The following is a 24842-nucleotide window of genomic DNA, read 5'->3' on the forward strand; positions in this document are numbered from 1 at the left end:
AAGCAATTCAGTCTACCAATAATGACTTCTTACTCAGATGAAAACTGCAGAACCCCTGCCTTATTAAAAGCAAAACTATAAAGTTCAGCAGACAAAGCCAAACAGACCACAACATCAAAGGCCTTTTGAAGATTAGTACATTGACTAAATTACCAGAGTTTCATTTAGAAGCAAATGACACAGACATTCATTACATCTGCAGCCATTTTTAATTTATCAAAATATGTTCTTCATTTGCAACATTCTCTATTTCTTAACTTATGGCCATAGATGATAGGATCATTTTTTTTTTTTGCAGGATAAACTTTTGGGGGTCGTGGTCTAGACGCCTTTAGAGGAAATCTTCTGAATCTCAAATGACTCATTTGGAAAATATCCTGCTAGTGAGAGTTATGTTTGCTGAGGCATGGATAGGAAAAGCTAGTGAGAACTGTTGCAGCTGTGTTATATAAAAGGAAGAGACAATTTAATGGAAAATTTCATACTTTGCAGAAATTTGATTGCCTATTTTCTCTATGTAGATGTCTTATTAGAGCAGCTACAGCTGCTGCACTGAAGGTATATTTTCACTGATGATGATCAGGATGGGAGTGCCAGAGCAGTACGTGGAATTTAACATTTTATTCTGTTTCAGAATTACAGCAAACATTTACAAATCTCTCAGCTGTTATTTTTCTTTTATTAGACAGGAATGAGAATTTGCTCCTTATGGCTGCTCTTTTTTGTCCAAGAGACACAGAGTGTTTTTTGATGCCAGGACCTTACTGGGTTGGGTATAATGGCAAAGAAATCATCAGTTAACTGTGTCTGCGTGATGTTACAACCTGCCTCTTCATAGATCTCTTTGTTTATAATTAGTGTTGGAGGTGAATATGTCACAAATACAACATCACAAAATGTCTTACCTTCACAGTTAAGATAGTTGCTTTTCTTCACTGAGGCCAAAATAATCCCAGAACTGCTGTCAAATGTTTTATGATCTGCAATGTGGAGTTTATTAGTGTTAACAGGGTAATGTTATATACTATTTGTGGTGTGTGAAGTGCTGCAGGCTAAACATTCTTGGGCTACAATAGTTCAACAGCCAAAATAATTTAAAAATCCTATCTACATATTCTTCATGGAATTTTGTTTGATTTTCACAAAAACAAAACCATTGCTAAAGCAAGAATTTTTTAGGGATATTTAAAGTAAAGGATCCTCTTTTCCTCTAAGTCCATGTGAATAGTTCTCCCACTTGAATCAATCTTGAATCTCCCAGTTTCTAAATGGTTCTTAAATATCTGCAGGGCGAACCCGGTTGTCCCTGAAGCCATTGGGTGAATATCCCAGCTAAAATGCACAACAGCTGAAAGCAGCTGCTGTTAGCCTGTTTTCAGATGAGGTGTTAGCAGTTTTGCTAAGCAGAAGTTTTCTCTCACTCCCACTCAGGACAATCGAGTGATGCATCATCTGAAGATTACTTTCCTTTAGAGATGTAGCTTGGAACACATCCGCTGACATCCCACCTACTGGTTTCGTAAAGGCTTGATACTTCCTTTTTTTACATCTGGTTCCATCTTACCACACTCACAGTCTTAGCAACCTCAGTACAAGTAGCTACACAGGCCACCTCAACCGTGTCTAGAAATATATCATGGTATCTTACACAGAACTCTTCAGAACTGCAGCCCATCCAGCCAAGCAGTAGGTTGAAATACCATCTTCAGTTAAATAAATCGGTGACAAACATTGGCTTAAGTGTTGCCAGGATCTCAGCAAATATTGCATTACTAACCTTTTTTTGTTCTGAGTTCTCATCACATATCACGATGCCATTCTAGATGCCTTTAGCACCTGCAGAAAGACATGAATTGGCATGGAAGCAGGTGCAGAAACGTTTCTCCAAACACTGTGGTAGGCACAATTATAAGTAACTTACTCTCCCTATCCATAACACATAGTTGGAATCACTATACTTAAAAATTCCAGCTCCTGCTGGGTCCAGAGATGACTTTATCATCAGATAAACTTCTGGCCAATAGGTGAGTTGCCATTTAAGCAATGAACTACGTGATCCAACTTCTAGCATGTTATTTTTAGAAAAAGGAGTTGACTGTCCTGCAAATAATTCAAGGCAATCTTCTTACGAGAAGATGGCCTTCAGCCTGTTCTGCCACTGGGATTGTATTGCAGCATATTTGGAACTGCAGCTGATATCTTGGACCACCACTGTGAAATCACTGTCAGCAACAGGGTCAAAGAGCCAGTTTAAAGCTATTCTGATGGCAAAATCTGAGCACTGCTCACTCTTTTAGCAAGGAGATGGATGGTGGTACAGAGAACAATGTGACGAGCAAATGAGAGGATGAAAACCAATCCAAACATTTCTTCCTCCTGAATGAGTTTTCACTTGGAAATTCACAGTGCTTAGCAAAACGACAAAAGAAGAACAAAAAAAGGAATATTGTCTATAATTACTTGGGCTTTACTATGGGAAGGTATCATTGTAAACAGTACAGCCATGAAACCATCTGAAATCTACATTTTTTATCTCTGTACATTGCATTCATAGAATCATAGAAAGGTTTGAGTTGGAAGGGACCTTAAAGACCATCTAGTTCCAACCCCTCTGCCATGGGGAGGGACACCTCCCACTAGATCAGGCTGCTCAAAACCCCATCCAGCCTGGTCTTGAACATTTCCATGGAAGTTGAACTCAATCTCCTATTAATGTCCTTAAGTTTGGGATGACCTTGATGGAAAAAAAGGTCTTGAATTTATGGTGGAAGCTATTCTAGCAGGAACTGAGGTTGAAAAAGACAAGAAAATTGAACCAGAACCAAAGCCTGCTGACTTACACCAGCCTTCCATTCACTTTGTTTTCTTGGAGTAAGAGATTTGTTAGTGAGGAAAAGCCTTTAGCTTCTGCTACTGATAATGGCTTCCAGGGTGAGAAGGAAATTAATTTCATCCCTATACAGTGGATCAACACAAGGCCATTATACCACTTAAGAGCAGAGCTAGTCCTATCCCCAGCTCCATGACTTGGGTCATTTTGAAGTGATACATATAGTTTTTACTACTCCCTGCACTTTGGTAAATTTCAGCCTCAGGGAATAATTTGTAATGAGTAGCTTATTGGGTTAACTTTGTCTTTCCTGTTTGTTCAGGGGCAAGGCAGAATAATAAGCATCTCGTAGTGGATCTAGATACTGGGGCTCACTGAAGAACCAGAAAGATCAGACCTTTTACCTTACCTGATTATTTCACACACTCAGTCACTTCCCTCCCTGCACTACTTTCATGAGGTCTCAACTTCTCTCTACAGCTGGTTTTTATTGGTCTGGGAAGGTTGGGCAGAAGTCATGCCATAGGATCATAGAATCATTTAGGTTGGAAAAGACCTTTAAGATCCTCAAGTCCAACTGTTAACCTGGCAGTGCCACGTCCAACACTAAACAATGTCCCTAAACACCACATCTACACAGGTTTTAAATACCTCCAGGGATGGTGATGCAACCACTTCCCTGGGAAGCCTGTTCCAATGCTTGACACCCCTTTTGGTGAAGGAATTTTTCCTAATATCCAATCTAAACCTCCCTCGATTCATGCTGTGCTGCTGCTCACAGTTGAACATCACCATCCAAGGTTCTTCTTCACCTTCTTCATTCTAGGTCCCCGTCTTCTCTCCAAGACAAGTTCTTTTGAGGAACCCTTGGTTTTGGTCATCTTTACTTCCCATAGCCCCACATCCCTGTTTTTCCTAATCTAAATAGTCTAGGTGCAGAGGCACAACACTTCTCACAACATCAGCCTCCTAATGGGTGCTTATGTCTTATGTGTCTTCATTAATGGGAGGATTCAGGTCATGCAAGGTTTTTTCAGTCCAGGTGCTACCAAAATTTAGAACCAGCCTGTACTGCTTGCAGCTAGCAAGCAGCAGGCTTCTGCTTGAGAGCCCAAAAGTTAAATTTTGGATACTCATCCCCTCATGCAGGCACACACTCAATTATCTGCCACTTGTTAGCATTTACAATTTAAGCAGGTTTTTTTCACCTACAAGAGTTTGTTCCTCAGAAATGTAAGTATCTGAGCAATATTCACCCTCAATGGTTGAACACAGCCAAATCCAAACACAGGGACGCCGATTTCTGCAAGAAATCCGCAGTCAGCCACCTGTCCCCATGGGATTCACTCGGATTAGAGATGCAAGAAAATACAAAACATTCTGGAAATGCAGTCCAATATTACTCTCTTGAATATACAAATGGGTATTTGCTGAAATGTTTGCAGCGTTATCCTAGACCCAATAAAGCAGGCTTTCACTTAACTGCAGCAGGTCTGAATCTGAAATCAGCAGCTGAAACCAAGTCCCAGAAGCAAGTGAATCTCCTAACAGCCATAGAATTATGATTGCCAGCTAGTGTTAAGAAAACTGAGTTACTGTAAGGTTAATGGCATCATGCAAATTCCACTATCTCTTCTTTTGAACAAATTAAGTAAATTAATAAAGATGATCCTCTTCCTGTTTCTGCTTTCCTATAAGAAGGCATGAATCCTGCTCCCAATTAAATTAACAGTTAACTCCGTTTGACTCAAGCTGTACATGATCAGAACCCAAATGAGCTTTAATTTATAAAAAACTTAAAAACACAAGCGGAAGTGTCTGCAGATTTCAAAGATAGAGCAGTGAGCTGCAGAGTTAGCCAGGGACAAGTACAAGCCTACATGACTCAGAAAGGTCTATTCTGATCAGAGGGGTTACTTAAAGAGCTATAAGCAAGTTAAGTTGGTTTTTGATGCACAATGCTCCCTCAGAGCTTTCTGAGTGCATCCTGTAGATCCCGTCTTCGCTGAAACTGAATTGAAAATAGTTCTGTCTAAAGCTGCTTATCTCAAAGATAAATCACCTGAATACGCATCCTATGACTAAAGCTCAGCACACTATTTTGAAATAAAAGTTTTTAAATGGATGGTGTTTCCCAGCATAGCTGAAGATCCATAGTGGACAATAGATTTGGGATGTTCATTGCCGGACTCAGGTGTGTTCCGGTGAGTCCTTTGAAACCCTGTCACACAGGTGTACGTACATAAAGCTCTGTTTTTGGGGTCCACAGCTGGTGGCATGCAGTGAAACCAGTTACCTTTTGGTAAAGACAAGGGATCAAAAGAAAGAGAATAAAATGGGAAAGGGAAAAGGTCTCTCAGTGTTATTTCTGGGTGACCAGACAAGCATCTTCCTGAGACTGAGCTCTCCAGTACAGCAAATTAACACAACAAGGATGATGAAGGATGATTTCCCCCCCACCCCTGTGTCTTCCTCCTAGTCAGTCAGAAAAGCATAGTACTGTCTGTTTTTCACTGGGACCTTCTCAAAACCTCTATTTTTTTTTCCCACTTCTGATGCTCTTGGTGTTGATTGGAGCACACTTTGATCAGGTATGAGTGTTGCAGGCTGATGGGTGGCTAAGCTTTGTGCACGAAGTATTACTGGGTAACACTTATCAGCTAATACCTACTGTGCTATCAGCTGAGGCTTGTTTTTTCTCTGTTATAAACCAAAGGCAAAAAAAATGTGAGGCAGGAAAAGGGAGAGGGGAGCAGGGGGCGATTCTCATGCTCTTGGAGTCTGTACGTGCACGACCCCGAGGATAACACCTCGAGAACAACAGCAGGAGAACAGCAAGGGGAAATGCTGCCCCAGCAGCTGCAAGGGAAAGGCAGGCTGCAGAATTGCAGAAGGAAGGCCCTCAGCATGACACAGGTGAAGGCACTTGAGGCACTGCAATAATACCTTGCTGCAGGAAGGAGCATTCCTGACAGTACCAGTACACCTGCAAAATGTCGAGTGAAACCCTTCACCTGATTCCGTTTTCCTTCCTATCCTGTGACTGTCTCATCCCCTGCATTTTTAAGCTGAGTGGGTAGGAAATATCTCCTGGCAGATGTTTGTGTTGGCAAGTCCCTCAGGGCAGTCATCCCCTTTGTGAATCCAAGGGGCTGTGCCAATGCACACGTCCCCTGTGACACCTCTCTGTCACTTGTCCCTGGCAGGTGTTGCAGTGTCTTGAGCAAACACCTGGAAAGGCCATTTGGAAGCCAGAAGCTCCAGCTAATATTTACTGGGTGCAACGTGGTATAGAACAAGTTACAGCCTACTGTGAAGGTCCTGCAGATTGGCAGAAGATTGCTGTTGGAGGGTCCTATGCAGGTATGGGGTGTGCAGCACTCCACGCGACCCACCACACACATGAAAAAAAAATGGCAGAGAGTGGTTGTAACTGCAGGCAATGCTCAGTTGTCCCTCTGGCTTCATAGATGGAGGACTGGCAGTAGGTACTGGTGATTAACGCAGCATTAGAGAAGATGCTAAAACAGAAATATAGGTCAAAACGCTTTTAAACATACTGCATTAAAGAGCTTATGACACATTTCCTGACATATTGCTGTAAGCAAAGGTTAATCTTTTCTGGGGTCACTTGCAAGCAATTTCTGAGTTGTATTATGCTGATTTTGCAGTCTGCTTTGGGAGAACAGGTCCTACATCGGAAAACTGGAACTCGAGTCAGGTGCTGACTGCTTTGCCTCCAACTATTTTAAGAATAAAGATTTTTGTCTTGTAGCTTTTGCCTCCTGATCCCTTTTATCCTTGGAGAGCCTGCAGACGACTCTGCCTGAAGTCTCCAGGTCCCTCTGCACAGCCTGCCCAGTGGGTGGCCGTGGGAGGGGCAGACGGGACAGGAGAAAATCTGGTAGTTTTCTGCCAGCAACCTGCGCAGCAGGCAAGGTTTGAAGCCCATGCGCGGTATACCAAACACAACAGGTTCGCACGCTCGGCAGTCTTTCATTCTGATGAATCGGCAGTTCTCGTCGGGAATGGGCTCCACCAGAAGATTTCCGGCCAGATTTAATCAGGGATGCTTGAAAGACATCCAAAACACGGGCCAGGAAAGGAAATAACTACAAAAAAATATCAGCTTTTTCGCATTTTCTGAATTGTTTGGTAATTACATTTGTTGAAGATATAATTCATGCATGATTGTTTAGAGTTGTCCCTGCAACGTTTATCAGCTCATGCACAATTATCTTTCCTTCCAGAATCGGTCTGTAATCAGTTCTATAAACCCTTTGAGATATTTGTTTGAAGACAATGTTTTTTGTAGGGAATAAAGATGGGAAAGAAAAAACGTTTTCAAAGCTGCAGCGAAAGAGAAAGCCGGTAATCAGAGAACTAAAAGGAAAACACAGATTTTTCTGACCTAGTGAAAATGGATTCATGAGGAGTTAATTTTTTCCCACTTTCTGCTTTTTCTTCTTACATGCTATATTTTACTTCTCTTGCTAAACAGTGCGAAACTCTGATGCATTACCATAGCTCAAACTTTTTCTAAAGATGAAAAGCTGTATTGGTTTAACTCAATGACTGTATATAAATGCTGTACTATATCAGTACAGTTCAAGTGGTATGATCTTTTTAATTTGAATGCAGCTGCACCAGTAGATGAAGAAAGTCTGGGAAATAAATAAGCAAGGTGGCTGTAACAAACTGTTATGCCAAGATGGCCATGCTCACACTCAGGGTTTATTTGTGTGAATCAGTTGGTAGGAAACATTGCCTATCTGGCAGAGTTACAGTGGTTAAAACCAGGAAAACATTGTCTGTGCACCAGGCCATAAGGATGAAATGTTGTTGAAAGTCTCTGGCTGCTTTGTGCTCCTATAGCAATGTATAGGATCTATAAATCTGGTTTAGAAGCCTAATTAATCAGAGCTACAGCAATTTGCATCACTGGGGCTGCTGAGCCAGAGCACACAGTAAATTCGCCTCCTGGAGCTGGCTGCTGCCCCTGTTTGTGCTGTCTCTACACTTGTGTGACTCTACTGGCACACCCCAGCTTTGTTCTCAACTTGCCATGCTGGGAGGAGAGCTGCGGCGGTTCTTTGCTTCTCAGACGGACTCTGGCACTTGTCCTCCCTTATTCCGATGGCTTGTGAGCATTGTCAAACCCAAGAAGGTTTCCCTGGAGTGATTTGAGCCGTCACTGGAAGCTGGGGCTTGGTTCAGTTCATCTGGTCTCACTCCATTGGGTTTGCACCCCACCAGTGGCATGTTCCCCACTTCCCCTTGGTGTATGATGGCTGCTCTTCCCCTTTACCCAGGAGGCTGCTGCTTTCACGCTCTGCTGGGAAGGCTTGGGTGTAAAGAGCTGGGTTTGGCTGGAGGGTTTTGTTTTGGTTTTGTCGGTGTGTTTGTGCTTATGTCTTTCCTTGGCCAGTCCCAGGCTGCTGAGTTTGCTACCAGCCCTCCTCCTGATCTTATTAAATCTGGTTGTACTTTGCATTACTCAAACCCACCAACGTGCTGTTCTGCGATAAGGAAGACACTGTTTGCTGTGGCTGATCTTGTGACCCAGCGACAAATGGATGCATGGTTGTCTGTGAGACTGGGTGAGCAAGGACAGAAACACAGCTGTCCCCAGTTGAGAGCACTTCAGCAAAGCTGGCTTTCTGCGCCTGTCCTGAGGATGCCAGCCCTCCTGGAGGACATGAGTATTTAAGACTAATACAGCAGTAATCTAGATCTATTTTTTCAGCAATGAAACAGTACAGAGGGCTTACTTACTGATGTCTAAGAAAAAAGCACAGCAGAGTGGCTGTCTAGATAGCAATGCTAACAGTTGAGTGTAAGTTGGAAGAGACGTCTTTGGATGGCTTGGACTGAGAAACCATACGCGTCAAGCATGTGACAATTCAGGATTTGAAGTTTGGTTCTTGTTAATGCAGGTGCCATTTGTAAAATGCAGCTCTGGATCCTGAGCGTGCACAATGCATTTGGCTGCTCAGACCTGTGCTTGATTAGAGCCATCTGACATGGTTAAATGTACTTCTTCCTCACTGCAAGAGTTTACAACATGATATTCAGGTATTGGTTCTTAAAATCAGTATTTATATAGTACCACTAAAATATGAAGTGATTTCCTGAAAAACAGTCTTGATGCTCTCTCCAGGGAGACAACAGTCTGATGCCATAAAACACAAGGTTTTTTTAATTAGTGGAGTGATCCTCTCTTGTTTGGCTTCAGTGAATTACTTGCAAAAGGGCTACAAGTTGAGTGGAGATTTGTAGACACAAGCCAGACTAGAAGTAGACAAAATAAGGCAAGAGGACATATGTTACAGGGTTAATGAGAATGAAAGAGAGCAATTATAGTAATATAGTCAGAAAGTCACACTCAATGTATTATCACAGCAGCAGCACTGGTCTTCCTATTTTTAGTTTTAGTCCTTTGTAAGGGAAGATTAGCTTTTTGCAAAGGGTGTTTTAAGAGAGAATGAGCAAAAGACTAGTGACAAGATTATGAAAGCAGGTCCAGGCATTAGGCATTGATGACAAAAAGACCATTAACAAGAACCAGAGAAGAGGATGAAGGAACCAACCAGTAGAAAGGTTTGGAAAAAAAGAAATCCAGTCTTGCAAAAACAAACCAAAGCACTTGTTCACAATGAATATATATTTTGGTTATGCTTCTGGACATAAAGTCAAAACCAAAAAATATTTCAGGAGAAGGGACTCCAGGAAGATTCCAGTCTGAGAGCTGTAACACAAGTTTTGTTGCTATTATTGTTATTTCTCAGCATCTTCATCATATGCCTGGAGTACTCTTGTTAGTTTTCCTTTTTCTCTTCCAACAAAAAAGTGAAATCAATATGTTCATGAGGAGGAGATAGCAAGGCAGACCATTCTGATTTTCTTGATGAAAAATCAAAAGCTTTTGGGGAGATAAGAAATTTCCATGTGTAAATTCTGGATTTTGGGAAAAGGGCATTTTTTGTTGGAATTATTTCCCCAGGAAAATCCCGACCATTTCTAATGGCTAGCAAAGCTTTTTGGCTAGTGCAGAGAGCAACAGGAAATGTCTCCAGAAGTCTGGACTGTATCAAAGGTAGCTTAGGTTTTGGAATATTTCAGAGGGATTGTGTGATTTCTCTTTTGGGACCTCTGGTTTCTGGAGTCCCTCAGAGAGACCTCCCAGTTGACTCTTCTTATCAGCTCTCAAACAAGCTCTTCCAGCTCCTCTGCAGGCCTGGTTTTGAATATTCCAGAAAATGATTGTCTTGTTAGCCAGTTACTTTGAAATCACTGTTTGCTCAGAAGAATTAAAGCAAAATGAACATTGAATTATTTGGTTTTGGTAGCCAAAATAGATGCACAGCTCCGTTGCCAATATTTATAAAAGTTGGATCAAGACATGAAATACACTTACACCAAATTAAAATTTGAATATCTCTCTCTTCCTCTGTTTGGCTGACTTGTTATAGACTTTTTATGACACGTGCCTTGCGAGGCACTCTGTCTTCCTTTGCGCCTTAGGTTTCATTCATCACAGGGAAACCATTCTTAGTGGAGCGTGCCAGTTTCATAACTGATTTCTTTGAAGCCTCCAGAAGGATCTGGACAGGGTTAATCTTCCGTCTCCCCTACAAATCTGCGCCTTCCCCCATGAAATATATTTACCTCTAATTTATGCAGGGGATAGCCTGGAACTCCTGTAACTAAATTAAGAATCATCTTATTTATTTTTAAATCACATATGTCACCTTGTAATAAGAAGGCTTGTCTGACCGTTTAACAATTCCTAGGCTCAACAGAAGGTAAAATTCATCCCTTCAGAGCCTTTGAGGACTCAGTGTGCACCTTTCAGCATGAACCTGGTCTGCCCACCAGACTTACATTTCCATTGATCTGTACAATAACAAACATGCTAAATGTGACAAAACCAGGTAGCTCATTACTGGCTCTTGAGTGAAACAAACATTTGCCTGCCTTTGGGATAACGCAGGTGACAGCTCGGGGATCCATTCTTGGAACAAGCTCCCTGGGGAGATGGGGTGGATCTGGAGGCTGACTGTCTTTAAGAAGTGCTGCATAGCTTTCTGTGAGGAATCCTTTCCACAACAGGGTAGCATTTAACAGTACTGGCATCCTCTTCCATCAGGTAAACTGCAGATCAGTGAAAAATTAAAGACAGTAATGCAGTCTGAAAATCATTATTTAGATCTTGCCACAAGCAGAATTTTAACATGCATACAGTATAACATCAGCAACTCCACTAACTCACAGTGGGGTGTCCTGACTCTGGTTGCATATCATTATGTTGGTACTGTATGCGGAGGTACTCAAAATACTAAAGAAATAGTAACTCACGTGAGTGTATTAGCCCTATAGGCAGATGAGGCAAATGCAAAGAAAGGGGGATTCCTCTCCCATAACGAAAGCAGCAGAAGCCGAGTGCTCTTAGGGGTGCTAGGTTTAAGCACAAGCAGCTCAGTAACACTGCAGCCGTTTCAATCAAACAAGGTCCTCATCCACAGTGCAACTATACAGGAAAGATGATAGGACTGTCTGAGGAAACTAATGCTCCCTCCGATACCCAAAGATGCCGATGTCTATTTGTATCTCATAACTGCTTTGAGTTTGCTAATCTGATTAGCATCATCCTCTCCTCCTGCCCTCATTCCTTGGTAGTCAAGATCCTCTGGCAAACTGCTCATTCTTGTCATACTCCTGATGCACTGGCTGCAGGGTGCTGTGTACCAGGGTGGCACTGAGCAATCCTCACTGCCCATGGGCAAACAGCATCTTCCTATGCAAGGGAAGCCCTGGAGCAGTGGAAGAGGCTGGTTTTGCAGTCGCTGTAGTTTGATACTTCAGCACAAAGAAGATACACCACAAGGAATTCATCTTCCCACACAGAATCTGTAGGAAACCTCTGTTTAATTCAGTGGAAAGGGAAAAAAAAAAAAAGGCATGTATGGATATTATCAACACCTGCTTTTCACTTTGTAAGGTAAGAATGGGGCTGAGCTTCCCATGGTCTAAAGCTAAATTGTGAGCACAATCCTGGCAACAGATTTTTAAACACCTTGGGTGTTGTAAGAAGCAAAAGAACACCAATTGATTTCAAGATCAAAGGCTGACTGTACAGGGTTGGCAAAAAAAAATAAAAATCCTCTCCAGCAGCACAAATAAGCTATGTAAATCTCAGAGTTGTGATAGCACCACACACCGATATTCTCCCCAGTGTCCCCCCAATATTTTCCTCCAGTTCAGACATGCACCACAAATACCAGGTATCATTTTGGGGAGGATGGGAAGCTCACTGGTCTCTGCTATTTGAGACAAAAGCATGTTACGTAATGTATGTGGTAAAATTAATTTTGCTGGGAGATAAGGGAAATGCCATAAATAGCTGGCAGGCTGCTTGAGAGAGCGAGCGAGCCAGCACTCCCGAGCCTCCCAAAGCTCTTGCTGGCTGTGCCTTTCATCAGCGGAGTCACTGAGGAATATCTGCCGTTCCGGGACAGATAACCTTTGCTCCATGAAAATGCTTTTATTTTAGCAGTTATTTCTTTAAATGGCGCATTAGTTAAACCTCATTTTCTCGTGTACTCAGACATGAATCTAGGTGCTGCTCCATGGGTAAAGCAGAACGCAATGTGCCCCTTCAGCAGACCCCTGGGGTCGCCAGAGACGGTTCAAATGTGATGGGTACCTTTTCCCCTCACCTCCCCAGATGCTCACGAGTTTTTCTCAAAGACCCAGTTCCAGTGTCACTGCTGTGCCGTGGGAAGGTGAAGGATGTCCCTGATGACACCACAACATCAGAAGCTGCCCAGGGCTGTCAACCCACACCTCCATCTTCCCTCATGCACAGCCGGCAAAGCTCTGGCAGCTCCTGGGACAGTGGTCGCAGGTCTTGTTCCCCACAGAAAAGGCTGAGTAATACTGCAGGGCACATTTGCTCCAGGAGCTTGGTGGCTGTCAGCCCACTCTCCGGACCCGCAGCAGCCTGTACATGCTACAGAGTACTTCTAGGAAATGATACAGCCCAAAGATAACAAGGGACTCCTTTTGGTGATGATCTGTTGGTTTATTATGGTTTGGCGCAACACCTTCCAGCGGCGCATGGCCTTCTAGTTTTGGACACATCTATGGCCCAGCCACTGCAGGGACAATACACATCCCTACGCCAGCTTTGATTTAGCTCACTTTAGTGCTTCTGGCAAGGCAGCTGCAGTAGCCCAAGGCTCAGCATGAAAACAAGCCACCAAGGGTTGTTTAATCGCTTGTTTCAGCCAGTTCTGTAGCTTGCAGTGAGCTCCATGGACACACTGAGCAGGTTTACTGTGAAGCTGGCTGATGTGCACCTCCAAAAGCTGCTGCACGGTTGTATCCTTTGTGGACTGTGAGCATGTCCTTACTTCCCCTTGTTTCTTGCCCGTCTGCTCTTCATCACTAAGGTAATAGACGGCGATTCTGCCCAAGGAGAGCTGGACAGGCCCCACCAGACGCTGCTGTCTCTGAACCGGACGGGCGGTGCCTGCAGCTGCCCTTGCAGCCTGTGCCCTGCTCACAGCCAAGCCTGCGAGGGCAAGGGGCAGCCATGCCTCAACTCACTAATGCTTGGCCTTCAGGCCAGCCTGAGTCGGGTCTCTGGGCTCCTCGTCCTGTCTCAGAGCAGCATCTGGTGCTACGCTGGCAAGTGCCAAGTTAACTCCTTTCACCCTTAATTCCCTTTGGCCTGTGTCCAGCTCTGGAGCCCTCAGCACAAGAAGGACATGGACCTCTTGGAGCGGGTCTGGAGGAGGGCCACAAAGATGATGAGAGGGCTGGAGCACCTCTCCTATGGACACAGACTGAGAGAGTTGGGGTTGTTCAGCCTGGAGAAGAGAAGGCTCCGGGGAGACCTTATAGCAGCCTTCTGGTACCTGAAGGGGGCCTACAGGAAGGCTGGGGAGGGGCTGTTTGCAAGGGCAGGTAGCAACAGGGCAAGGGGCAATGGTGTTAAACTAGAGCAGGGTAGGTTTAGATTAGACATTAGGAAGAAGCCCTTTACAATGAGGGTGGTGAGACACTGGCACAGGTTGCCCAGAGAGATGGTGGAGGCCCCATCCCTGGGGAAGGTCCCTTCCAACCCAACACATTCTGTGGTTCTATGATCAAAACACTTTCTGCTTTTCTTTTTTTTTTTCCTTATTTTTTTTTCCTTACCACTGACAATTTTCCCTGAGCAGCTCTTCTATTGGAAATAAATTATGTGTCAGTTTTTGATGTAGATGTGTCAGTTGAAGTCTGAGTGATGAGAAAAGAATAAGATCCGTTTCACCTGTGAAGCGTACTCCCAAGTTTGAAGCAAGCCAGGCCTCAAGAGGCGAAAGTCAGGTGCATTGACTCACTCCTCCAGCCTCTTCTTCTCTTCCTCTTGGGTGACCGCGCCATGTGCCTGCGCTCGGTCCTGGCTGGGCACATACCTAGGGCACAGGGCTTCGAGGGGCTGTGACAGCTCTCCTGGACTCAGGCAGTGTGTTGTCCCCACCTCCTCTCAGAGCTACCTATCAAGCTGACCAAGCCCAGAAATCAGGACAGTGGATGGGGTGAAGAGTGAAAAGATGGAGGAAGAGTTTGCCCTATGTCTCTTGTTGTGGTCTCCTAAATACTATTGATGTATTTCATGGCATTACATCCTAATGCAGAGAAAAGCCACAGTCTCAGCCTTTGCCATGAGCACCCCGACATCTCTGTACACCTTTAACCAAGGTGTAAGGCAGATGTGTGATTAAAATGCAAAACCAGGGACACCACTATTCACAGTAGCAGGTTAAATACTGCAGAATTCATCCCTGTTACTCAGATGCTCTTTCTTGATACAAATCTCCCCAGAAAGACTACGAGGTCGAAATTTACCTGAGAGGAAAGAGAGGGACGGAGAATCTCCAGGAAACATCCATGAATTCAGACCAGCTTTCTAAACAACAAATATTTCAAAAATAGCCAAAGGTCAAAACTGCAATAAACCCTGATCAAGGTCAGCATTTACCTGAACATAAATATCTTCTTAACAGAGTCAGAGGTTTTTTGGGTTGAGTGAAGCTTAACAGAAAGTTTTCCATGCAAATGCTGTTTTGTAAAAAGAAAAGGAGCGGGAAAATCCCTCAGCCAGTTCAAGTTTAAAGTCATGTGTCGCAGGCTCTTATGGACCCCTTGAGATAAGACTTTCATCTAGTCTGAGTGGCAGGTACACTGCGTACAGGGCTTTAAAATCCAGAGTGAGAAAAGATTTCCTGACTTCAGCACGTATATCATGTTTGTGAACGTTGGCTGCTTTGTTTTCATTACACTTGCCTTCCTTGTCAGCACCCCAGCTAAAATAAAGCAATCCCCAGGCAACTTTCACAAACACACAGTGGGAAGAACGTACATTCATTATGTGGGGTCAAACTCAACATTGCACAACTCCATTTACTTTAATTGAATGTGACTCACACAATATACACAGTAGGAAGTGCGTATTTGCCTCCATATGTGGGACCTTGGGAACTTTTTTGAATTAGCTGCAATTATTTGCCCAGCACTGGCACTTGGAATAGAACACCTGAATGAAGAAGTAAATTTTTTAATAGTAATTCCTCTGATCTATGAAAGAAAATAAACTGAAAACCTCATACCATTTCCCACTCACTCTCCCCACCAACAACATAAATATTAAAGCTGCAGCAGTGCCCATATACCCCCATGCCTAACCTAAAAATCAAGATTTGTTCTTGCTTTCGGCAAGTTATTCTTTCAGAACTTTGCACTACACAAACTGAAGGAGCCACAGAAAAGACTGAGAGATTATTTCAGATCCTGCCTGTAAACATTTCTTGGTACTTCATTTCCAGTAGTTGTTTGCATCCAATTATCACTTTGTGATAATACACGTGGGGAGCAGTTTGCCACGTATAAAAGATTGCCCAGTTCCCTGTTTCTAAGTCACTTTTACTTTTGCAAAAGTCCAAGGAAAATGAAAATAAATGAAAAGTCAGGCTGGTGGTCTCTGAAAGGGCAACCTTCTTTCCTAGTCAATAAATAGATCCTTGAAATCCTCTTCTGACAGCCATGGAATTGGACCTCTAGCACTAACGTCAAAGCTGTGATGTAAAGTTGTAGGGTATGATTCTCCCTTCAGTTACAGCGATGCAAATCTTTAATTTCAAGGAAGTCATCAGACTTCAGGAGAGCTTTGCTGGGTTGGCTGTGAAGTAGATGAGATATGGATCTTGTCCCACAGTCCTTTGAATTATTAGCATTATCCCTTGAATCACAACATTGCATTTTCACATTTATAATTACACCCTTATCATACAGGATTTTGATAATCTGTGAAGACCCCCTCTTCGCCCCCCCCCCCAAGGCTTTTGACTCAGGGTGTAAATCTAGAAGAGCAAATCAGCAAGAAACACTGCTGAGTTTCCCTGTATAATCTGTGACATGCCTTTAAAAATGAAGAGGTTATTTTTAATTATAATTGACATTTTTTCTCCTGGTTCTTCCAGAGAAGGCATTCATCTTGCTGGAAAAGTGACGCAGCTTACCACATCATCACAATGGGAGCTCAGTGGAAGAAGCTGTAAACAGACCTCTAGGGACCTTCAAAAAACATCTGTCTGTCAGACTGCAAAGTTTAAAACCAGGGAAGTTGATTTTCCCAGCCCTTCTGAGTGTCCCTGAGAAAGACAGGAAGAAGAAGAAGGAGCCTCTTCCTTGCCTGTACTGCGGCCCTCGGGGTTTGGCATTATGGGGAGCGCCGCACTTGGTGGACATCTCTGTGCTGGGGATGCAGCACTGCCCCCAATCTCCTGGGTCCAAATCTGCAGGCTGGGACCTGTTGCAGCCCCACGGCAAGGCAAGTCCTGGTGATGCTCCCATGCCCATGTCTCTTCTGAGGAGGAAATGTAGGTTCAAATGTAAGTTCAAACTGCTGAAACTGGGGCCAAGATTTCCTGTTGACAGGACTATTTGCTATTGTGGTATGCTGTACACGGAGCTCTCTTCTGTCACCTTGTCCTCCCTTACCCCTCACCACGCATCAGTCCCTGTTAAGTCAGCAAAGGTTGTTCAGAGCCATAAGCACATGGTTGGAAAATGCACTAGGTAAGTGCAGAAAACTCACAGTTAAATTAGGAAGTAGCATCAGTTCAGCAGAGTGTGACTCTTTCCTGGGGATGCAAGTATCAGCACAGCAAAGCACTTTCTGAATCAGACATGCTATTAATAAATACTTTTTTTTTTTTTTTTAAAGAGCTCTGAAAAGAAGTTTGAGGATTGGGAAAATTTGCAGCATTGAACAATGAGCTCCTATGAAGCCTTATGTCCTGGGTTTCTCCCTGAGCACTGGCACAAGCCTTTTCGCTCATTTTTGCAGCGTCCACTGAACCAGCCTATTCAGAGGTGATTATTAGTGCCAGCTACAGCAGAAGCAGCAGCACATTTCTGTTTTTCTCTGCAAACAAACATTTAAGCCCTGCTGGCAGGACAATCATGCCGCAGGGGAAAAAAGGCCCTCAGGTCATCAGATCTGTCAGGATTTACTAACTATCTGTACCAGGAGTGTAACGTCCCCAGCAGGCAACACGATTGACACATGGTGTCTCTCGGCATTATTTTATTGAGTCGACTCCTGTGAGCTACAAAGATCTCTGTGAAGCTTCAGCTCTCTTGACCTAGTGTGGAGGAGACGGTCTCGCCTGAGTTCCTGTAGAAGAGCCAGAGGATGCTGAGGGCTGGGAAAACTCAAAACAGGACAGCGAGGTCAAAGCCCAGCAATGAGTCTCAGCATTTTTGGACCTTGTGAGATCTCCTCAGCAACTGGAGAGAGCACTGATTGCTTTTGTAAGAACTGTTTTGGGAGGAGCTGTGCCTGCTGATGGGTGATAACCAGTGGCTTTTTAAAACATGAAGCTCAGATTTCATGCTGTTGAGTGTTAGCATTGTAATAGTTAAGTCAAATGCTGCTCGGGCAGTACACAGTATACAGCAACTGAAACTGCAGAAGCCCACACAGCAGCAAGGAGATAAATGTAGTAAATCGTGTAGCAGAATTGGGGTCAGATATGTAGCTTATGGGCACGGTATCTTATCATTTCAGAAACCCATACACCAGAGCTGAAACATAAATATCCTGTATCCGTTAACAAAGCAGAAAAAAAATATTTTCAACTAGTGTGGGACAAAGTCAGGATTTTTGTGCAAGGGATAAAAAATATGCCGTAATATGGCCAGAAAAAAGGAGAGAATTTTCCTTCATGGAGGAATCAATTTTGAGGTTATACCTGTTTTAGCAGGACCCAAGGGAAAAGTAAACAAACAAACTACGTGGCATTATAGAGAGACTAAGCCAGAAGGTAAGGCTGGGTAGAATGTTCCTGGAAAATATATATAGCACATCAAAAGCAGCCAGTCAAATAGAATTTGACTCATGGCCTGGTTAAGGCACAGTTCCTCTTCACAGGTAATACAGGGGCTGCCTTTTTACCAACTTACAGGCAAACTTGTAACCCAATACACAAAAAAATGGACAGAGATGGAAATCCAGTTCTGGGGAGGAAAGTGGATTGGGGAAGACTTTTACTTCATTACAAAAACACAGAAAAAAATACACCTGAAGATGCACAGGCAGCAAAGAACGGCATTCAGCAGAATAAACAGCATTCAAGCTATCCACACCAACTGAATCTATCAGATTATGCTAGTAGAAATCTATTTTTTCTTTCAAGCTGTTGAACATTTTGTCATTTGTGCATACAGAGGTAGCTGCAACCTGGGATCAGAAGGGTAGGGGGAAAAAACAAAATAGAAAGGGGGGAAAAATGTGTCTGCATATATAAAACTATCTCAGTTGAACCTCCCCAAATATCCACTTTGTATCTGATTCGGATAAAAGTCCAGGTTAGTTTTCTGTCCTATTTGGACCTGTTTGCTCACCACGCATCACAAAAGCACGTGTATTTTTATTGATTACCTCCGTCCACACCACTATATTCAGTTCTTTTGCTGCATTGTTGCATTGATTTCTTCTGCCCAAATCACACTATTGATCTTCCCTGCTCCTGTTACACATCTCCTGTGTTTCTCTCAGCCACCAGCTTGATATAATAGGGAAAGTGCAAGATTAAGTGCTCGTCGTACAAACACATATGCATATGAAGAATTTACACACAAGGATAAATCCAAGGCCACTGCTCTGTTGCAGGGTCTTTGTATAATGTTATAGGTGTGGGGTTTTTTATAGAATACAAGGATTACATGAAAGTATAAAATGAGGATTGTATGCAATCCTTTGCTCTTGTTCTTCATCAAGGCAATAGCAAACAGTTCAAGGCTAAAACTGAGCTTTCGGCCGTTCTGCCAAAACTATGTTGAAAGGCAGTTTTAGTTAAAGCTATTAACATAGAGATGAAAGTAAGACTTTTCTGCCAAGAACGGACTAGATTTCCAACTGAGGTCAGGACTCACAGTTGCAGCCAGATTTTAAGGAAAGGACAGCATCTGATACACCCTACACTGAGTGTCGTGATTTTTTCAGATACTCTTCTCTGGAGATGCTGAGGTTGTTGGGAAGCCATCTCCTGCCTGTGGATGCAAAGCCTTTGGAAATTCTACTTCAAAACACAATCCATGTATCAGACATAGATGCACATCTTTCACATCTGGTCAGAAACTTTCTGTCTACACTTTTTCTGTGGGTAATTATATATTTCAATCTTTAATATTTTTTTTCTTACTTTGAAATGTATAACTTTACTTGTAAAACCAACAGTTCTTAGTGAAACCCAGAAATTTTACATGGATCAACATTGTTAATTGTTTTCAAATTTTTGGTGAGAAGTTGATATATCTTTCACAGGAGAAAGAGCTTGTGTGTTTTTTAGAGTTGCTGTAATGTTTAATAAAATTACATTTGAAGTAATTTTGTATGTGTTGTTCCAAGCAGAGACATTTTAATATAAAGAAATGAGTAATTCTGTAACATTTTAAAAATGATAGTCTGAATAATTTATTGAAACACGTCATTGATATGGAGAAAATATGCTCTAAGTTTTTTATATGAGATGATATTACAAATTGTACATGATAAGATGTTTAGTACCCAGCAATTATTTTGTAGGCAGAAATTATTTCCCTTGAATTATAAACTGTCACTCTGCCTCCCTGAACTCTGGCAAAGATGCCGAGTTGCTTTGGAGATTTCTGTGTCAAACAAAAAGAGAAACTCTTGCAGAACACTTTTTCTTTCAGTCACTCCTGTTTTGAAGCAAGGGAAAAGGCACATATAAAATAATCCTACCAAAGCAAGAATGGACAATTTGAATGCATAGGGGAAACAGTGCTGTCTGATTATTATTACTGTGCAGTTTCACAGGTCCCTTGGATGTTATTTCCTATCAACTTTATAGCTCTTTCATCCAAAACCCTAAGAATTTGTAACAAAATGTTGTAGCCACAAGGGAGAGATTTTCCTTTTCATATAAAAACCTCATGGTGACACTATGAAAATGGTACTGCTTTGTCACATAAAGATTGTTATCTTTATGTGATGCTAAACGTTTGACAGACCTGCCTGTGACCACCTTGCGGAGGATTTACTAGCCTGGGGAGCCAAAAACAGGCTCAGCATCACCTGACACTGAGCGACCTTTGCGAATTCATCACAAAACAAGATTTTCAAAAATGCTTGCCTAGAGGTTTTGAACCCAGAAAAGCAACAGCAATATTGCTTTTAGGAGAAAGCCGTTACCTTCCTGATTGCAGGGTAACTCCTTAGCTGTGCATAGCAATTACCTAAAACACAATCAGCAATACGCTCTAGCAAGAACCAGGCTTCTTGGTGGGACTGGCAAGCTCTGCATAACTCAAAATGCCAGATCAGTTCTTCTCAAGTATTTGGAGGAGTTATATTGTTGCAATCAGAGGACCTCTCTGCTTATATGGAAGTTATGCTGGTTAAAGCAAAGAAAAAAAATAGCATAGGCAGCGGGACAAATCTGCCAGCAGAAGCCCCTCTCTCTGATGTGTGTTCCCTGCCGCCCACATGCCCTGGGCAGCCCTCTGGAGTGGGTGCCCCTCCCTCGATGTGCTCCTCCAGTATCACAACCAGGTACCACAACCCAGCACAGGGACAAGACGACAAGGCCTTTGCTCCTGGGCCAGGGCATGGCACTTAGGGGTCTCCTTTCACCGTCGAAGGACAGCAGGGTGGTCGTCAGGCTTCCCTGGGTTGACAATAAATGTTGGGATCGTGCAGATGGTGGTGGAATCCCACAGGTCCTCCATGGGGGCTACTGTTGAAGAGCATAACAGACCATGACACGTGGACAAAATTAATCTAAAAATTCCTTTTTGGGGTTGCTTTTATCTCAAGGTGAGTTTTCTGCCTGGTGTTTTCTCCGAGTTCCTACGTATGCTTGAAGTAGCAGGCACGATCCCTTGCTCGTGTTCATTATTGCAGCGCTGTAGCTGACTATGAACATCCAAGCAGTTTTTCAAAGAAAGTCTGGGATATAAGAAACATGCAAAGCAAACTGTATTTTAAGCTGCTCTTTGAAAATGGTCTGAAGGTGACTTGTTTGTTTCTCTGTCATAACCTCTCTTTAAGAGTTTGTAATATCCCCCCAAAGGCACAGGCCTGGTTTAGTGGCCGAGGTGCTTTTATTCCGAGTTATAGCTCGATCAGCAAATAAGCTGCACTGCTGGAGGATATCGACTGCCTACCTCTCACCTGTGTGACCAAACCATGGCCATTTATTATTCTGTTATTTTCAACCCCCAGCTTCTTTAGCCAGCAAGATCTCAAGCCACTGCTTTCCAGCTTTTAAAATCAATTGATAAATAGCATTTGTTTATCTCCAAGGAATCGATGCACAATTACTTTGAACTGTTTCGAGAAAATAGGATTTTTGAGATACTATATCCTCCCTTTACACCCTTCAACAAGCTTGATTTAAAAAGCAAAAAGAAGAAGCATGAGTAGCAATGTGGACTTACAGAAATGTGACTGTTCTGCAGGCAAATTATTTTGTGAAACTGGGATCTTTATTATGAATCTCAGATCTTTCTTTCCTTTGGTCCCAGACTCCTGTCTCCACGGGAAAAAGTTGGGATTCCAGGCTCTAGGGTGTGTTTTAGATCTTAGGATGTATATAGTATGGTATTTACTGTGAATTACCTGTGAAGAAATTCAGAAGAAGAAATGAATCAGACAAAGTAAGAAGTTTTGAATTCCATGTGTAGAAAATCTCAAGCTCACAGTGACTGGCATAATGGGTGAATTTACTCGTGTCCAGAATGTCTGACAAAATCTCCCGAGCCATCTGAGTTTTCAAAACAGCAATAGAGAACTGCAATAAGGGGTCCATCAGTCAGCCAGTGTGAAACTCTATAGCTGTGTGTTTAGTGGCTGCAGAAGAAACAAGTAAACACTACCGTAGCAAGGTAGTTGCATTTGGGTGATGGATCCTGTGTAACTGGAATTTAATTGATTCCATAGGAAAATCCATGTACATAGGCCCATGCCTGCCTGCTGTAAGAAATAAAATTTTAAAATCACTTTAGATATGATAGAGTACTATGACATAACATACTTAAGGAAAAGATGCTTTTCCTCTTTTCTTCAGGTAGTTTTACAATTAAGCTACTTTGAGACTACTTGACATTGACAGAACAGAGTTTACCAGAGAGGTTATATCACGTATCATTGCAGCACATCTTCCTCTTTGCAAGTCTGACTCCAAGGATGCACAGGAATTAACTGAGCTGCTTTCTTGAAAGAGGTCCTGTCTAGAATAGAGGAGTTTTCCAGGGACTTCTTTTAAAAACGGTATTTGAGGGTTTCCAAGGAAAGACAGAGTAAAACTGTAACAAATGACAAGGTAAACTCTACTTTAAGAGAAATTCTGTTAATTTGATTGGTTTAGTTCAGGACTCTGTCTAGAATCATAACTCTTTTTCAAAACATGACCTAAACCCTTAATTATTTATTTTCCTAATTACCAGGGGAAACAGCCATTAACCCAACAATTCAGCATAATGTAGTGATGGTAAAATCTAGAAAAATGGTAGACATAAAAAGCAGGAACATAAGTGTGGAAGAGTTTTAACTGCAGAGAATTAGGAAACCATTAAAGGAGAGGATATACAGAATAAAGGGGAATATGGCTGGGGAGCCGTGATTATAATTTTATTAGGCCTGGGAGTTAAATAAAAGTGAAAACCTGAGAGAAAAGTCAAAACAATTGAATTTGAAGGGCCACTTTGATCAGATTAACTGAGATGGAAGTGCCTCAAGGGATAATACAACCAGCGATCCCAGGGGACACCCAGACTTGCACACAACCTCAGGACACTCTGTCCTCATGCAACGAGGACACAGACAGCTAAAAAGCCCAGGGAGCCTGCACTTACGGTTTTACCCCTACTAATTGGAGTGATAGGGTGGGGTATTGCACTTCTGACCACAATTTATTCCAGGGAATGGGGTTTTTGTAAGAAAGGAGAGCAAGGACAGGCTGAAGTCGAACAAAACAAAAGTGCACAAAGCTCTCCCCCAGATGGGTGAGGCTGTCTTGAGGCAAAGACTCAGAGGGGTGACAATTTAGCTTGTTCAGGGCAGATAACGTTTGGGGAAGCAGCAAGTTCCCCTGAAAATCACTGGGGCGAGATGCTGAAATAAAAATGTTCAGACCAATAGAAAAGATGCTACAGCAGAGGAATATAAAATAATGACCCAGACTGCAGGTCCGGGCCCTTGCCTTAGATCAGTTTGGTTGTATTTTTCCTCCATTTAATACTATGAGATTAAAAAAAAAAAAAAAAAAAAAGGCAATGAGCTGCTCAGAAAGCTGGCTGCATCTGGGAGCAGTCAGGCAAAGGACATGGTAAGGCCATCCCTCCCTGCTGGCACTTCCCGTGTGCTCCGACAACCTCTCCCTGTGCTGTCTATGTGATAGGCAGGGAACACCGCTTCCGGCTTCGCCTTGTAAACCTTTCCTGTACCGGCATGTAAGGAGCTCACTCCTCCTCACAGGAAGGTAAATGAAACAATCCTTCCAACAATTGAAATGTACCAAGTTTGCACGTACGATTGAGACCTCAGGAGACCCAAATAAATGAATAAAGGATCTTCAAATGATTTATGACAACAATTGCTGGGATTATTCTGAAAGTGGCAGGCAAGGAAAGTAAAGATGAAGTTGATAAAGGCATTTACATTGGCAAACAGTACAGACATGGCCAAGAGAATTAGGATACACAAAAAGAAATTCTTTAAAACCACAAGAAAACACCAGCAACTAATGAGTCTTTGAGGCACGACGATGGAAAAGTACAGATGAAGCTGATACTGTTCAGAAAGCTTTTTGTTTCATTGTTCACAATAGAAACCTAAGGTCATTTTCTAGCGATTGAGATATATTTTCCTGGGGGAGAAAGAAGAATGGTAAAAGGCTTCATGATTATACTGGAACAGATAATTAAACAATAAGGAATCGTACAGGTTGACAAGGCACTGGCCCAGAAGATTTCCAGGCACAGCAAAAGCAGCTGAGACAGAGATAAGAATTTGCGGATTGGAGCAGAGGAGAGGATTTTGTTGTGGTCTATATGCAATTACAACACACGGGGGACTAACTCTGTCACCAAAACATCCGTATCCAAAATACCTTTGTAGGACCAGCAGATATGACAGAGGGCCTCCAGGAGACCTATGAATTCTGTATCAGCAGTGGAAACCAAATGGATGCCTTAAGATACTTCATATAGCTCTAGATACTTACGTTTCTCAATCAAGCTTTGGGACTTTTATTCAGAAAGTGGCTGGCATCTGCAGAGGGCAATAGTGTAAATCGGCTCCAGAGGGAACTGGTAGAAATCGAAATCAAAGTATAGAGTCCTTTAGTTTTAGTTGGCATTAGGCTATGCAGGTAAAAATTAATTTATTCTTATTCCTTTCAAAATGCTAGATAATCATCTGGTATTTTAGTCT

The sequence above is a fragment of the Rissa tridactyla genome, chromosome 1 (assembly GCF_028500815.1).
Source record: "Rissa tridactyla isolate bRisTri1 chromosome 1, bRisTri1.patW.cur.20221130, whole genome shotgun sequence".
In the NCBI taxonomy this organism is placed as follows: Eukaryota; Metazoa; Chordata; class Aves; order Charadriiformes; family Laridae; genus Rissa; species Rissa tridactyla.